Source organism: Petaurus breviceps, unplaced genomic scaffold, assembly GCF_028583685.1.
Source record: "Petaurus breviceps papuanus isolate PSGF00001 unplaced genomic scaffold, PetGlider_PUasm1.0 90808, whole genome shotgun sequence".
In the NCBI taxonomy this organism is placed as follows: Eukaryota; Metazoa; Chordata; class Mammalia; order Diprotodontia; family Petauridae; genus Petaurus; species Petaurus breviceps.
Window position 1 is genome coordinate 2960983 of NW_027187349.1, and position 17401 is coordinate 2978383.

Sequence of the window (17401 nt, forward strand, 5' to 3'; positions counted from 1 at the left end):
ATGAGGAAACTGAGGATCTGGTTGTTGAAAGAGCTTTCCAAAGGTCATAAATCCAATAAAATAAAGAGCCAGGAGAAACTGAAAGCCTGGAGACCAGGAATGATTGCCAGAAACAATAAAAAGAGCTTAATGCAAGCCAAGCTAGCAGTGATGTGGTGAGCAATTCAATTTAACAAGCATTTATTATGCAACTATTCCATGCAAGGTACTGTGCTGGATGCTGAGAGTACAAAGAAAAAAAATGAAACAATCCCTAACTTCAAGGAGATTATGTTCTACTGGAGGTGATAGGGAAACATGTAAACAAATGTGGATAGAAAACTGGCCAGGAGGACCTGGCTTCAAGTCTTGCCTCTGAAAAGTACAGGCTGTGACCTTGGAGAGGTCACTTAACTTATCCGTGCTCTGAGGCAACTTACTAAGACTATAAATTGCAGAGATTATAAAATGCTAACCTGCTTTTGGTAGGTGGAATATGCTCATCCAGGGAATTCTCTCTAGGTAGAGTGCCTTATTCCTATCCTATATCCTAGCACAGTGACTTACTGAGTTGTTTTTTGTTGTTGTTGAATCATTTCCAATTCCTTGTGACCCCATGGACCATAGCATGCCAGGCCCTTCTATCCTCCACTAATTCTTGAAATCTGTCCAAGTTCATGTTTCTTGTTTCCATGACACTATCTATGCATTTCATCCTCTGCAGTCCCCTTTTCTTTTTTCTTTCAGTCTTTTCCAACATGAGGATTTTTTCCAAAGAGGCCCATCTTATTATATGGCCGTGGCATTTAAGCTTCAACTTCAGTATTTGACCATCCAGTAAATTAATTTCTTCAAGTATTGACTGATTTGATCTCCTTGCTGTCCAAGGGATTTTCAAAAGTCTTTTCCTAAATTACAATTTGAAAGCATCGATTGTGTGGCACTCAGTTTTCCTTATAGTCCAACTCTCACACATAAATTGCTACTGGAAAAAAACCTTTGACTATTCAGACCTTTGTTGGCAAGGTGGTGTCTCTGCATTTTAGTATGCTGTCCGGATTTGCCATAACTTTCCTTCCAAGGAGCATCATTTAATTTCATGACTGCAGTCACCATCTGCAGTGATCTTTGAGCCCAAGAATATAAAATATGATACTGCTTCCATTTCTTCTCCTTCTGTTTGCCAGGACTGATGGTACCAGTTGCCAAGATCTTAGTTTTATTTTTATGTTATACTTCAAGCCAGCTTTTACTCTCTCCTCTTTCACCCTCATCGAGAGGCTTCTTTAATTCCTCTTCACTTTCTGCTGTCAGAGTTGTATCATCTGCATATCTAAGATAGACAATAACTACAATAATGTAACAGAAAAAAAGCCAACCATGTGTATTCACAATGTATTCACAATGCCTATGGTAACTATAAATATGCTGATATGGTTATTAATCACAAAATATACCAGGCTCTCTACACAGGGAACAAAGCTAGAACATTTATTCAAATACCAGAAAACGGAGTCCCAAAACCAGAAAGTCAAAGCCATCATAGTAGTTATGAAGTTGGCACATGTAGTTAATGTAGTAAACACCCACATTCTCAAGCCTTCTAAACAGAACAGGCTACCTCAGGCAAAGATCCTCCTCTCCTCACTCGGGACAACTGCTCAGCGACTACATAGCTTGCTCCCAGCAGCTCCAGCCACCCCCTCACCCCTCCCCCTCCCCACGCAGCAGTTCCCATCCCCAGCAGTCTGTAGCAGGAGTCCTTAGAAGAAATTCTGGCTGGCTCAATAAAAAGGAGTTCGCGCCACCACCACTGCCGCTGCTGCTGCCGCCATCACACTTCCAGTCACCACATGCACACACTCTAGCTTGGCTCCCACTTCCTTTTGCCCCACCCCTTCCTGCTACATCAGCAAGTTCAAGGGGCATGGAAGATCTTCAAATCCCATAACCATTACGTTATATTGTTGTAAGGGTTATGGGATTTAAAGATCTTCCATGCCCCATTGGACTTGCTGACATAGCAGGAAAGGACAGAGCAAGAGGAAGCGGAAGCCAAGCTAGAGTTCCTGTGGTGGCTAGCAGTGGCGGCAATGGTGGCAGCAGCAGCAGAGGCAGCGGCAGTGGCAGCGCGAAGCCCTTTTTGAGTCAGCCAGAATTTCTGCTAAGGACTCCTGCTGAGGACTGCCAGGGGCCGGAGCTGCTGGGAGTACGCTTCCTGGACGCTGGGTGGTTGCTGTGAGTGAGGAGAGGAGGACCTTTGCCTGAGGTAGTCTGTTCTGTTTTAAAGGCTTGAGAATGTGGGTGCTTTCTATTTATCTACCTGTGCCAATTTCATAACTACTCTGATGGCTTTGACTTTCTGGTTTGGGGACTCAGTCTTTTGGTATTTTAATAAATTTTCTAGCTTATTCCCCCATATAGCGAGCCTGATATATTTTGTGATGGATAATTACATCAGCATATCTGTAATTTCCATAGGCATTGTGAATATTGCATTGCTGATACAAGTGTTTATAGCTAGACAGCGAGCATTATTGGTGCAGAAAATTGAGCCATTGATTTGCAGTCAGAGGGTCTAAGTTAGAATCCTGCCTTCACCATACACATACTCCTTGTGTGTTCTTGGGCAAATCACTTAACCATTCCAGGCTTTATCTGTAAAATGAGGAGTTTGAACTAGATGACTTCTAAGTCCCTTTCCATTCTAAATCTATGAGTTCGTAATCCTGTGAAATTCATCAAAAACTGAGGATTAAAATGTGAATGGACAATAACTAATAAAACAGAGGCCATGCATGATGTCAAATCTGAGGAATGCTTCTCTGGAGAAGTCTTTAGAGAAAATGCTTTCCCCAAGATTAAGAAAAGTCAAAAAAAATCTGTTTTGTGCCAACACATGAAGTCTGATCTTTCCCTGCCATTTTGAAACACCCAGAGAGATTATCCTTAATTAAAGTTCTACTGTGGTGCCTTATTAGGGCAAGGAGGTGACCTTGGTTCTTCAAAGGCTTTGCCAGTGAACACAATCTCTGGAAGGTCCTACCCAGGTAGGCAGGTAGATAATAAGCATTTATTATTGCTTGCTATGGGCCCTAAGCTGAAAAGTCTAGTAATACAAGGGTATGGACTTGGCTGTTATCTGAGAACCAGAAATTTGAAGACGTTTATCACCAGAGGGTTAAGCATAAGAAGATTGTACCAAGGAATAGCTACACTCTTGAACTCAATGTGAAGTACTAAAGTAAGCATAAGAGATTATATGCAGTTCAAGATTTTGCATGTCCCCTTCTAGATTGAAGCAAATCTCCAAATAGGCTACAGAAAAAATAAGCTTCTTAATATATGCTCTCCACATAGAACCTGGATACTTGGATGGCAGTGTGGTACAAGGGGAAGAGCATTGTATTTGAGGTCAAATCCCATCTCTGACACTTGGCTACCTTTGTGACCTTGGGCAAGTCTAACCAACCTAGGTCTTAGTTATCTCATCTATAGAATGAAAGGGTTAGATAGCCAGGTAGCCTTCTAGTTCTAAAGAATCTGTGATCTTAATCTATATCATGTTCACCCATAAAAAAATGAACTCTCCAGGGTTCTCTGGCAAATATCATATTTTAACTGCTACCCAAAGGAGAAGAGAGGGGAAAGGGAATAAGCATTTATGTGATAGCTACTATGTTCTAGGCACTGCACTGAGTGCTTCAATTCCCACCTCAGATTTAATTTTCTATGTAACACTGAGAAAATCACTTAAGTTATCTTGGCCTTAGTTTCTTCATCTGTAAAATGAGGGGGTCGGACTTAATCATCTCTAATGTCCCTCTGTTTCCAAATCCATGATCCTATGTTCCAATGAGAGTGGAAGCACCATACTTGGAGTCTAACATGACAGTCCTGAATTTATAGCATTAAAGTGAATAAAAGTGGGAAAATAATCAAACTTGACCAAGTAGAGATTTGTGTTGGAGAAGACACTACTGTGAAACTCTGAGGACATCTATAGCCAAGGTTTATAAAGGAGGGAAAGATATTAAAGATATAGAAAAATATTGAATCAAAATAATACCAGTAAAAAGAAACTGAGAAAACATAAACTAATATACCCACTCTTATCTATGCAAACTCATCATGTGGGGCATTTTTGCATAAATCAAGGAAATGATTTGTGATAGACATTCAGTGTTTATAGATTAATTGTAGTTATAGAGGCTGAATGTAGTACCAATGATTATGTAGGTGTGAAAAGTGGTATGAAAAGAAATGATTAATTACAGTGCCTTGCATACAGTAGATACATAATAAATTTTAATTGAATTTGTTGAATTATAAACATATATCACCATGAGTGAAATGGGCAGCTCATGCAATGATGGGTAATCTGCGTATTAAAATGGCATTCTTGTGATATTAGGGGGAAAAGAATAAGGCTTGCAGGGAACTGAATGGATCCTATAAAGACTGTTTATGGGACGCTGAAAGGAGTTTTACAGGAGGAATTACACAAGTGCATAGAGGAGGTATAATCTTCACTGGTGAAGAGAGAACTCAAACCAATGAAAGCAGAAATCCATCCATGTGGGTAGTTCTTCCTCCTAGCATTCCCTAGAGATGAAAAGGGGGGGGGGGCAGATAGTTTGGACATGATAAAAGTGAGCCATGAAATCAGTAAGAAAACATAAACTTCCTGACTGTTTTCTGGAGGGCAAAGCAATACCCTTTTTATTCAACATGTTGAATATGTAAGATCCACCATCCCTTAGAGACAAGTCATTCCTTGGAAAGTACCCAACCCCTTAATTTTATGGAGGAGAAACTTAGGTCCAAAAAAGTCAAATGACTCACCTGAGGTCATATAACCTGTAGGTAATAAAAATGGAGTTCCAACCAATGTTCTCTGATTCCAAATCCAGAAGACTTTCCATTGTACCACCCTGCCACTGGGTAACTAACTTCAGTGAGGAGAAGCTGGACTAATGTGGACAAGCACAAAAATATGCTTAATGTATGCTTAAAGAAAGACTTGGTGACACATAAAATACAAACTCTGAAAAGAACCCACACTCTTTCTGTGATTCTAATATGGAACCCCTAAATCTTATGTCAGACAACTGTCATCTTTGCTTACTCTTTGGACTCATTTTGATCTTGGTCCTTGGCATAGAGTCAAAAGAATCCTTGTTCTTGTTCAAGAAGACTTGAGTTTGGGGCAACTAGGTGGTGCAGTGGATAGATAACCAGCCCTGAAGTTGGGAGGACCTGAGTTCAAATTCCAGCCTCGGATACTTTCTAGATGTGTGACCCTGGGCAAGTCACTTAACACTAATTGCCTCCAAAAAAAAAGCAGACTTGGATTCAAATTCTTGCTCTGCCACTTTACTAGTTTGTGGCTTTGGGTAAATCGTTTAATCCCTTGAGGGCTTAGTTTCCTAATCTGTAAAATGAAGGCTTGGTCTAGATCTCTCAGGTCCCTTCCAGCTCTAAATAATTCTATGATCTGTATACTCCCTTCTGCCTCTGCTCCCTTATAAGCCCCTGTCAGTCTCAGGTTTTTTATGAAGCCTCTGGCTTCATAAATGTTTCCAATGGAAACATTTTGGCTTTGTTTTTCTCCTGTTCTCCTGGACCATAGACAAGAAACTCCTCAACCCAAGTCTATGTCAGGTCCCAGCATTGGTCCAAGGATGGAGTAGAGAGAAACAGCACCAGCTTTTACTTAATATTATTCATTAATATATAAAACATATATAATACGATACATAACAAATATAATAATCTAACATGTAATAAATCTAATAATAATTATTCAACTGGAGGTGGGGGAAACTAACCTTAGATAGCATTAAGAACTGAGTACCTTTTGTGTGCAAAGTATTAGGCACTGAGGGGGATGAAAGCCTTAAAATATGCATTGATTCTACCTTTGATTTATAATACAGTTGAAAGAAATAACACTATATATGTCATTATGTATGTATACATGCCTATATGCTGTTATAAATTATATGTATTTATATATTATATATTAAATATGTTAAGTTATATTTTACAATGTGTGATAATTATATTATAATACATTAAATTACATTATATATTATAGATATTAAATACAAATACACACATTATAAGGTAGTAGTATATGGACACTGATGAGTGAATGGTAGTAGGTATAAGTATTTTTGAAGGTCAAAAGAGGGAAAAATCAATTCCAGATAGAGTAATCAGGGACAGCTTCACAGTGGTAGTAAAATTTGTGTTGAGCCTTGAAGGACAAATATAATTCTGGTTAGAAAAAGAAGAAGAAAAAGAGGACTCTAGATGAAGAATGGTATAGAAATAGGGGAAGCAAAAAGCATGTTTGGGAGACAGAAAGTAGACTAGAGAGTTTTTAAAGGGGGAGCAGTAGAAAATAAAATGGTCAGGTCTGAATTTTTGTAGGCCTTGTTAAAAGAGCTGGAAGTTTATTCTATGAACGGTGGATTCTATTGAAGGTTTTGATCAGGGAAATAGCATAATGAAGGCAATATTTATGAAAATTAATCTGGCTTCAGTGTGTTGAATGGATTAACATCAAGAGAGACTAGAGACAGAAAGACTAGTTAGAAAGCTACTGCAATAGTTTGGGCATGAGATAATAAGATCTGAAGTAGGATGTTGGCAGTGCAAATGAGAAGGAGGGAACAGAAGCCAGAGACTTTATGAAGGAAGAATTGAAAAGATTTAACAAGTTACTGGACATTGGGAGAGGCAGAGGGAAAAGTCAATCATAAAATTTCTTAGAATCGCAAAGGACCTCAGAGGTCATCTAGCCCAACCCATTCCCATGGAGCAGCACCAAAGGCAGGGTGATCAGGGTTTTGTCTATGGTACTGAAATTTAGAAAGTGTTCATGATATTTGCATTCTTTCTCCAGCATAGAAACAACCTAACTAGGTTGCTCTTGTGTAGTTAGCAAGAATAATTCATTAAAATGGGATGTTTTAGATGTACAGTTTCCTGACTATCATGGCCACACACCAGGAGATCTCCTCCACAGTCCCCTTGCCCTATTCCTCCCTCCTGCCACAAGTTCTACAACAGAGTAGAGCAATAGTCCAGAGTTTCTGCCACCACATTCCTCCAGTAAGGCAAAGTCCCAGGTGTCCCCACAAGAGAATTAATGGAGGTACTGAAATGTCTGATTATCTGAATCCAGTAATGTCATTGTTTCAAGCCTGGAAGTCTGGAATAATGGAGGTACCATTAATAGATATACAGAAATAAATATAGTGGGGGGAACTGGTTTGGTAGAGGAAAAATATCATTTTATGTTTTATCTTAGGTTGGCTGGGTTTAAGGCCAGAGTCCAACATCAGATTACAGCTCAGAAGAAGGGTTAGTACTAAGAAGTACAATGTGAGAGTCATCATACAGAGTTGACACCAGAAAAGTGAATGAGTTTTCTGGTGGAGAGAGCATAGAGTGAGAAAATCCTTGAGATGAGGAGCAGGTCTCAGAACATGTTCATATTTAGGGAGTGAGGGAAAAGTAGAATCAGAAATGGCATCAGATAAGTATTGCAGACTAACAAGGAGAGAACCAGGACATTTGAGCAGAAGCTAAGGGAGGGAAAAAAATAGGCAAAGTTTGTCCTCATTGCTCTCCCATTTACTTGTACCCTATGTAGCAACCACTCACATCCACCACCTCTTGAAGGTGCCAATCTAGAATAACAAGGTCATAGGATGAGAAGCAGAAAAGACTTCAAGGGTCATATAAGTCAATCCTTCATCTTATAGATGGGGAAACTGAAGCCCAGAAAGCTTAAGCAACTGACCCAAGTTCACTTAAGTCAGAAATACCAAAGCCAAAACCTGTATCTTCTGACTGGCAACCCAAGAAGCTAATACTATATAGGTTGCATTAAAAGTAGAGTGTCCAGATGTCATAGATCCACTCGACTCTACCATCGTAAAACCACATAAGGAGTACCATACTCTGTTCCAGGCTGCATTTTTAAATAACATTTTATTTTCCCTAATTACATTTTTAAATGGTTTTAAACATTTGGGTTTTTTTTAAGTTTTGAGTTCCAAATTCTATACCCCACTCCAACAGTAAGTACTCTTTATACATGTTTATAATACGTTATACATGTGCAATCATGTAAAACATTTCCATATTATTCGTTTTGTATAAGAAGATGAACAAAAGCAAAAAAAGAAAGAAAGTGAAAAATAGTGTTGGGCTGCACATTTTAAGAAAGCCATTGATAATCTGCTATGCATCCAGAAGATGACAAGGATGGTGAGAATTTTGTGGGAACTGTGCCCTGTAAGGGTAGACTGAAGGACCTAGGAATGGTTAGCATGGAGAAGAGAAGACTTCAGGGAATCATGATAGTTCTCTTCAAAGGCTGTCATGAGAATGAGGGATTACTTAGAATTGTTCTGTTTGGAGCCAATGACAGGACTAAGCAATGTTGGAAGTCTCAGGGAGGCTGATTTGGACTCAAAATAAGGGGAAAACTTCCTAAGCAAGTAGAATTGGCCAAAAGTGAAATGAAGTGCTTTGGGAGGTAATGGTTTTTCCCTTACTTGATGTTTTTAAGCAAAAGATGAACAAACACTTTTGGAAATGTTGAATATGTAGTTATCAACCCCAAGTGGTTCGTACTAGATGGATTCCAGTGACCATGAGATTCCTTCCCACTGAATTCTGTGACTTCAAATATACAACAACAAGACTAACTCAAGTATCTACATACTGGGAGGGCTGATAGTAAAGTTACCTGATAAATGAATTAATACTAGATCATCGTGAGTAATTTAATTTCTTACATCTTCCCAGGAGTATTTACTTTGAAGAAAAGGAACAGTTCTCCAACTGTTAGCTCCCTCCCTCCCAAACCACCTTATATTTAAATACTTTGTATAATTTGTATTTATGGGTATTTATGATATGTGTGTGTACTTGTCTTCTCCATTAGAATGTAAGCTCGTCGTGTGTAGGAATTGTTTCAATATTTATTTCGTTATTGTGTCCCTAGTGTCTACTTCAGTGCCTACCACATAGTCAGCATTAAATAAATGATTATTTGATTGATTGATTGATTGATTGACTGATTGATTGATTGGGAGAGAAAATAGGTTCCTAATGGTAGTGCTGCTACGGCACCAGAATAAGGGAAAGGCATTTAGTTAGGTGAGACCCAAAAGTTGGATGCCTCTCAGATCACACCATAAAACTCTGAGTGATGGACAAAAATGAACAATCCTTTCCCTCAAGGAGTTTGCATTCTAATTGGAGCAAATAGCATGTACACAAATAGGTAAAATAGGTAAAAAAAAATAAGTAATAGATCATTTTGGTAGAGGGAGAAGAACTATTAAAAAATGATAGAATTAGGAAAGGCCTCATGCAAGGTCTGACTCTTGAACTGAGCTTTGAAGAGTGTGAGGAATTCTACAAAACAAAGATAAGTAGGAAAGGGGGGCAACGAGGGAGCACAGTGGATAGAGTGCTAGGCTTGGAGTCAGGAAAACTTGTTTTCATGAGTTCAAATTTGCCCTCAGACACTTACTAGCTGTGTGACTCTGGGCAAGTCATTTAACCCTGTTTGCCTCCGTTTCCTCATCTATAAAATGGGCTAGAGAAGGAAATGGCAAACCACTCCAGTATCTCTGCCAAGGAAGCTCCAAAAGGGGTCGTGAAGAGTAAGATATGACTGGAAACAATTGAACAACAACAACGAGGAAAAGAATTTTGTAACTAGATAGGCAGCTGGATGGCACAGTGGAAAGAACACTGAATCTGAAGCCAGGAAGATCTGCATTCAAATGTATCCTTGGGTACTCACTAGCTGTGTTACCCTGGGCAAGTCACTTCAGTTTCCTCATTTATAAACTGGGGATCATAATAGCTCCTACTTCCCAGGAAGTTGTTGTAAGGATCAAAAGAGATGATACTTATAAAAAAAAACTTTACAAACCACTATAATAAGGACTAGTTATAATCATCATTATTATTTTTTTTGCCTTTTTGGAAGGGGGAAGGCAGGGCAACTGGGGTTAAGTGACTTGCCCAAGGTCACACAGCTAAGTGAGTGTTAAGTGTCTGAGGCCAGGATTCGAACTCCTAATTCCAGGGTCAGTGCTCTATTCACTGCACCACCTAGCTGCCTCTCATCATTATTATTAAATAAATGGATGATAGTCTTTGTAAAAGTACAGAGTCAGGAGGTAGAATCCCATGTATGAGGAACATTAAGTAAGTCAGTTTGAACAGAAGGTACAGGACACAAATGAGAATGATGTGAAATCAGTCAGGGGACAGGGAGGGAAGATGGATCCAGACTGTGAAGAGTTTTCATTTTTATTTCATCCTAAAGATAATAGGGAATCATTGTGGCTTCCTGAGCAGGCGAGTTAAGTGTTTTTTTTTTACTGTGACAGTATGCAATAGAATGCAGTCTCAAACCCAGGTGTCTAGATCTAGTGGTCTTTCTATTACGCCACTCTGCCTCTCCGTAACTCAGATGGTGTTTTAGAACAGAGGCATAATTAAGACCTGGCAGTGGGAAATGTTGGCAGTACTGACAACATGTCCCCAGAAATCATAGTATCATAGATCTAGAACTAGAAGGGACCTCAGAAGACCTCAGAAGGAGAGAAGAGATTCTCCCCTTTTATGGATAAAGAAACTGAGACCTAGCAAGGTTAAGTCACTTGAAAAGGTCACTGAACAGCTTATAAGTGGTAGATTTGAATTCAGCTCCTGTGCCTCCAGAATCAATGACCTCTCCACTGTACCAAGCTGCCTCCCAACTCACCTTATCCCCATAGAGCAGCAGGCTCATCCTGGGGGTGCTTTTCCCACCTTGCCACTTTTGAGATACATTTCCACCCTCATCCACAACAGCCACATTTCCAGTGAGACTGTTCACCCCCACTTGTATCTGACCCAGCTGCAGAAATTCATAGCATCATAGATTCCGAGCTAGAAAGAAATTAAGAGGCCACAAAGTCCAACTTCTTCGTTGGACAGATGAAGACACTGGGGCATAAACTGAGAAGGAAAGTGCCTCACCCAAGCGATAAGTATCTAATGCAAAATTCAGACTCAGGTGTTTCTGATTTCCAAGTTTAATATTCTATCCACTGTACTACCTAGCTGCCACAGAAATAATCTTTAAAAAACAAAAACAATCTCTTCAAGCTAGTTTTGGGATCTCGTTTGGGATCACTTATGCATCAACGTCCTCAAGGGCATTATAACTCTACTCTGGAATCATGTGTGTATCTAAAGGATCCAGCATTCTACCAAGGACTGGAATCTAGACAACAGTCATCTTTCATAGGGAGCATAATGTGGATCCTGGTGTTCCTTTTTTTTTCTAAGCCTGGAAGTATCACTGGCAAGATCTGGAAAACCCAGTATACTTGAGAGCTATTAAGAAAAATCAGCCCTACAGAAGAAGAAGAACCAATCAGAGTGAATGACAACAGTATCTCCTAGTTCAGATTATTCCCAGGGTCAGCGTGTTCCTGCCAACAAATGACATAAACTCAATTGAATTCCCAGAAGCACCAAAACCTGGGAGCAAGCCTGCCAGTCCAGCTGTCATCCCCAGTGTTCTGAGGATAGGAATTTAGTTTAGGTATCTGGGTAAACAAAGACTTCAAACACTTCCTTTCTGTAATGGAGGGTGCCCTACTCAACCTGGCCTTGACCCACTACCAGGGGACAGCAGGAGCATTAAAAAATGTCGAGATTTAGATTGGCTGACTGAACACAACAGGAGCTGTTTGGGGACATCCAGCTGTAGGACACACAGGGGGCAAATGCACAAGGAAATGTTTCTGAAAGCTGTCTGAATAATCTGTAATCCTCCCAATCCTTTTTTCTTTTTCAGCCTTCCTGGCCCCGTGCTGAAATCAAGGGCTGGGAGCCAGGGTTCCCCATCAGAAAAAAGCCCATAAAAGACATTCAAAATGGTGCCAGATTCACTTGAGTTATTATTTTTCCTTTAAAGAAAAAAAAATGTCCTCCTGGAATAAGTGAAACTCATGCAAGTTTTTGCTTTATCCACATCTATTCCCGTGGCCAGCTAATTACAGGTTCTGGCTGTCTGACCGTTACCTCATCCTCAAATACTCTCACACTATGCATCAAATGGCATTGCCAGAGACACAGAGAATAAGTTAAAGGCCTGGAAGCAAAAGAGAATGATTTTAAAATGGACCCCAGTCAAGGCTGTATGGAGCCCCTCCTCCTGCTTGTTGAGGGATCCTTATGCAACCTGGTACTTTCCTAACATGGCTCAGAGTCATCTCTGACATTAGCCAACTAAGTGGCTCATAACTATCAGAATTGGGATGTGTTTTCCAATCTTCCATCATTATTATCATTGTCTGAAACATCTATGCAGGATTTATTTATTACTTAACTCTGTACAAGGTACTAGGTGAAGTGGATAGAGGGGCCAACCTTACAGTTAGGAAGTCCTGGGTTTAAGACTGCCTCTGGACTAGACTAAATGATAATGATGGTATAAGCATAAGGCAGGTGGTACAAACACTAATATCCCAATTTTAGATGGGATGGGATGGGATAGAATGGGATGGAATGGGATAGGATGGGCCTGGATCTTTGATGTCATTGCTGGTGTGACCCTGTGCAAGTTACTTAAGCTTGTAGAGACCCACTAGTCTCTAAGACTCTATGGTATAGGTGAGTTGTCCATCCGTATCACTTAAACCAAGAAAACCACAAGTCTGAACTAAATAAAGATGATAATGTGATACATTTCTATGGTACTACATGATTTACAAAGTGGTTTCTTCACAACAAGCCTCTAAGGTAAGAGGTGACAGTATTCATCTCCCAAAAGCGCATGGGAAGAGGTGGACTTGAAGCTATGATTTCATTGGCACAAATGAGGACATTCACTCTACCTGTGCAAATAGCAACCTTCTCTGCACTTTACAGTCTTAGCTATCTGACACACTGAGATGTGAGTAAATTAGATCTGGAGCTCCCTGAGGGCAGGGATTGTCTTCTGCCTTCTTTTGTATTCTCTGAGCTTAGGGCAGGGTCTGGGAACTTAGCAGGCACTTAATAAATGTTTAATTAATTGGTCCTCTTCAAGAATGAAGGAGGTAGGAGGAACAGCAATTAAATAATGGATTGAAGAAGAGTCACAGAAGTGAGACAACCCCAAGTCTCCATCACCCCAAAGCTGGTTTTCATCCACCACACCTCCATGCTGTCTCTCATTCTCATTTTCATGATAAACTGAGGCTCAAAGAGGTTAGGGAATTTGCCCAAGGTTGCTTCAATACATCAAGTAACACTTCGAGGATAAGTATTTTCATCAGCAAAGATATGATCCCCACCAATGGAGATTCATTTTGAGGAAGTGCTCAGGTCAACTATCCCTCACTCCTCCCCTGGCTCCCTCCTAACGCTATAGATTTTGCCAACAATTCTTCTCCCCACCCCTCTCTCCCCCTCCAATGTACCTCTTCACCCTAATTTTGAAGTCCCTTTTATGTAGTATCTTACCCCAGTTAGAATGTAAGCTCCTTGAGGGCAAGGACTGACTTTCTTTTTGTTTGGATTTGTATTCCCGGGGCTTAGCCCAGTGCCAAATATGTACTAAGTGTTTTATACATACTTATTGACTTATAGATTTAAGGACTGGGACTCAAACCCTGCAGTAACTGAACAATAAATCCATTCCCAGAGCTGATACTTTTTGCAGTACAATGGGGGAAAAAATCTTAATTCCAATTCAGCTTCAAACACTTACCAATTATGTGACTTTGGGATAGTTACTTGACGTCTGTCTGCCTCAGTCTCCTCCTCATAATAAAAGCACCTACCTCTCAAGATTGGTGTGAAAATAAAATGTGATGGGGTGGCTAGGTGGTGCAATGAATAGAGCCCTGGAGTCAGGAGGACCTGAGTTCAAATCCAAGCTCAGACACTTAACACTTACTAGCTGTGTGACCTTGGGCAAGTCACTTAACCTCAATTGCCCTGCCCTCCGAAAGGAAGGAAGGAAGAAAGAAAGAAAGAAAGAAAGAAAGAAAGAAAGAAAGAAAGAAAGAAAGGAAGGAAGGAAGGAAGGAAGGAAGGAAGGAAGGAAGAAAGAAAGAAAGAAAGAAAGAAAGAAAGAAAGAAAGAAAGAAAGAAAGAAAGAAAGAAAGAAAGGAAGGAAGGAAGGAAGGAAGGAAGGAAGGAAGGAAAGAAAAGAAAATGTGATAACATTTATAAGGTGCCTTGCAAACCTCTGAGAGCTTTATAAATGCAAGCTATTCTTATTATTGCAACCCTTCAAAATGAGGAGATTGGATCAGATGCCCTTTGTGATCGCTTTCACTTCTAGCTTTATCATCCTGAGAAGTTCTCCTGACCCTTGACAAGTCTGGGACCTGGATTCCTCATAACAATCCTGTGCGGGGAGGACAGCCTTTTCTGCACTTTACAGATGATGAGAATACTACTCGAGGTCCCTTGGCAAAGCTGTTCTTTTAAATTGGCGTCCTGGGATTAGGCACTACCAAAAATATTTGTCCCTGGCAGATGCATTTATGATGCTTCAAAGTCATCAACGAGTGGTGACCTAACTGTCCAAGGTGAGCTGCCTGTTTACTTAACTTTCCACCAGACAATACCTCACACAAGCCCCAAGCACAGAGGAGGGCCCTGAGACTACACATCATGGCTTTCCTGTGGAAACCCCATCTGTCTGCCCATGGATTTTCAAGAGACAGCCCTTTCTGGACACGTGCACATCACAGAAAGGCCTTGTGCTTGAGAGACGTTTTCCTTCCAAATACTCCTAATGAAATATATATCAGAAAGCTGAAACCTGACCCACAGGGGCTGAGGAGGTCCACTGTTTCATGAACCTTTGGCTCTGAATGACCAGTTTATAACAGCTGCCTCTGGAAAAATGACATCACACACTTGGATGAGTCTGTAGCTCCACATTGTCTGAAGGAAACAGCAGCAATTAAAAATTGCTGTGGTGAAAAGATTTCCATTTTTTTCTCAAAAAAAAAAGAAGGAAACAAGCATTTATTTAATATCTACCATGTGCCATGAAATGTGCTAAGTGTTTTATAAATATTATCTCATTTTATCCTCACAACAACCCTGAGAAGTAGTTGCTATCCCCTGCTATTATTATCCCCATTTTACAGTTGAGGAAACTGAGGCAGAGAACAGTTAAGTGATTTGTCCAAGGTCACACAGTTAGTAAGCATCTAAGGCTAGAGTTGAACTCAGGTCTTCCTTGACTCCAGACCCAACACTCCATCCATGACACCACCTACTGTATGTAGGGAAAGAAAACACAAAAAACATAGGACATGGGACTAGTTGGGGCTGATAATTAAAGGTTATTATCATCACTTCTGAGAGCCATTTATTTAACAATAATATCTAGCATCTATATAGTACTTACCATGTGCCAGGCACTACCCTAAGTGCTTTATAATTATTATCTTAATCCTCACAACAACTCTGGGAGGGAGGTGCTATTATTTTCTCCATTTTGCAGTTAAGGAAACTGAAGCAAACAGGGTTAAGTATCTAGTAGTAGCTTGTAAGTATCTGAAGCTGGATTTGAACTCCAGGCCCACCCAGCTGCCCAATAATCATGACATTGTTTATCTCCTTCCTATACACAATAGACATCATGAAAGATGCCATAAGGTAGCTTGGCACTGGATTTGAGGTCAGTAGGTATGAGTTCAAATCCTGCCCCTTCCTCTTACTACCCCTGTGATGCTAGAAAAGTTACCTCATCCTCTTTGGTGCTCAATTTCCTTATGTCTAATAAGAGGAGGTTGAACCAGATGACTTCTAAGATCATAGCTCCAAGTCTCTGTTCAAGAATCAACCAATCAACATTTATTAAGCACCAAGATTTATTAATACACCGTTATTCTGTTAGATATGACAAAGACAAAAGTGAGATAATTCCCAGTCTCAAGGAGCTGGCAGTCTACTGGAACAGCAATATATATAAAGTTAAATAAGTAAAGGGCATTTTTCCCCAATTTATTTTTTATTTTTAGTTTTCAACATACATTTCCACAAGATTTTGAGTTACAAATTTTTCTCCCTGTCTTTCCCCTAACCCCCAACCCAAAATAGCAAGCCTACTGAGTACTACTCTCCCCAATCTGTTCTCTCTTATATCCTCCCCCATTCCCCCTTCTAACTTTCTAGTAAGACAAGATGGATTTCTATACTCCAGTGCCTGTATATCTTATTTCCCAGTTGCATGTAAAAAAAAATTTATACACATTTGTTTTAAAAACTTTGAGTTCCAGATTTTTTCTCTTCATCCCTCCTTACCCACCCCCACTGGGAACATAAGCAATTCAATATAGGTTGTACATGTGTAGTTACCCAAATCATTTCCATAGTGGGTATATTGTGAAAGACTAACTATATTTACCTCCATCGTATCCCACCCCTCACTTATTCTATTTTCTCCTTTGACCCTGTCCCTTTTCAAAAGAGTTTGCTTCTAAATACCCTCTCTCCCAATCTGCCCTCCCTTCTATCATCCCCCCTCTTATCCTCTTCCCCCCTATTTTCCTATAGGCTAAGGTACCCAATTGGGTGTGTATGTTATTCCCTCCTTAAGACAAATTCAATGAGAGTAAGGTTATCTCATTCCCTTTCACCTTCCTTCTCTTCTCCTTCATTGTAACAGTTTTCTCTTGCCTCTTTTATATGAGATAATTTACCCTAATCTATCTCTCCCTTTCTCTTTCTTCCAATATATTCCTCTCTCACCTCTTAATTTTATTTTTTAGATATCATCCCTTCCTATTCAACTGATCCTGTGCCCTCTGTCTGTGTATACATGTACATACATATGCACACCCTCACATATATATTTATATACACCTATACCCTGCTGTACATATATATGTATGTATACATATATATTCCCTTCAACTGTCCTCAAACTGAGAAAAGCCTTATGAGTTACAATTATCATTTTTTCCACATAGGAATGTAAATAGTTCAACTTTAATAAGTTCCTTATGATTTCTTTTCCCTGTTTACCTTCTCATACTTCTCTCACTTCTTGTATTTGAAAGTCAAACTTTCTGTTCAGCTCTGGTTTTTTCATCAAGAATGCTTGAAAATCCTCTATTTCATTGAATGACCATATTTTCCCCTGAAGCATTATACTCAGTTTTGCTGGGTAAGTCATTCTTGGTTTTAATCCTAGCTCCTTTGACCTCTGGAATATCATATTCCAAGCCCTTCAATCCCTTAAGGTAGAAGCTGCTAGGTTTTGTGTTATCCTGATTGTGTTTCCACAATTCTCAAGTTGTTTCTTTCTGACTGCTTGAAGTATTTTCTCCTTGACCTGGGAACTCTGGAATTTGGCTATAATATTCCTAGG

The 17401-nt window shown here is 39.8% G+C and overlaps 1 pseudogene; it reads right to left on the reverse strand.

Moving 5' to 3' along the window:
- Positions 1 to 1209: 1209 nt before the first annotated feature.
- The window catches only part of LOC138147881 (olfactory receptor 6C2-like), a 47956-nt pseudogene continuing 31764 nt past the window's right edge, over positions 1210 to 17401 (reverse strand).